Source organism: Scyliorhinus canicula, unplaced genomic scaffold (assembly GCF_902713615.1).
Source record: "Scyliorhinus canicula unplaced genomic scaffold, sScyCan1.1, whole genome shotgun sequence".
NCBI lineage: Eukaryota > Metazoa > Chordata > Chondrichthyes > Carcharhiniformes > Scyliorhinidae > Scyliorhinus > Scyliorhinus canicula.
The window spans coordinates 268,676-269,652 of record NW_024055512.1 but is presented as its reverse complement, the minus strand read 5'-3'; positions in this window follow the sequence as shown (position 1 = coordinate 269,652).

Below are 977 nucleotides of genomic sequence, written 5' to 3'. Positions count from 1 at the left end.
GGTGGGTCTTATTCACTGCCCATATATTGACTCGTACGCATTTATTTCCAGGGGCCTGGGTCTGGTAGAACCTGTACGGAGGATCCAGAGAGGCTCATTGAAACAATATGTAGATAGTCCAACTAGGAAAGGGTCCGTACTGGATCTAGTACAGGTAATGACCACGGCCAGGTTTTCGAAAATTCAATAGGGGATCATTTCGAGAAGAGTGACTAAAATATATTTTGTTTTAAGGTACTGTTGGACAAAGATAAGAGTTGTCCTCCGGTAAAGGTCCCAATTTGGTGGAAGGCTAATTGTATCAATATTCGGCAGGAACTGAAGACTCCAGATTGGGGGGAGGCAGATCGTGGAGTGTAAATCAAAATCTGGCATGAGCACTATACATCTGCTTGGTTTGAACGCAGTTCTTCCTCTCTTATAAATACTGAAACAAATTAATTCTAAAGCATGTGTGTCATTTCCTTATTTGAATTGATCAATGCAAAATTAACTGTTAACTGGGGACGACATTATATAAGCTCGCTGGTGAACTGCGAGCACAGTTATACAATGAGGGACATGTATATAAGTTCGCTAGGTAAGTGGCGAACAAACTTAAAGAATAACGTTGATGTACGTCAGGATAAAAACTGGCAAGTCGTGCTGGAGTTGCTTTGAACCTACGCAAGTCCGCACTTTGAATATTGAGCACAATTGTGGTCCCCAGAAGTTTGGGGAGGCTTTGCAGCGTATGCAGAGAAGGGTTACCAGGGTGTCGCCTGGTCTGCAGGTGTTAGCTACGCGAAGAGGCGGAATAGACCGGACTCTTTTTATCAGAACCCCGGGGATTGATGAACAATGCTCATGAATATCAGTACAAAAAGTCATCCTTCATGTTTATGGAACCGCTGGAAGGCCTAAAAGACTATGACGGGCATGCATAGAGTGGATGATCAGGCACTCTACACGGGTGGAGGATTCAGCCAACAGCGGGG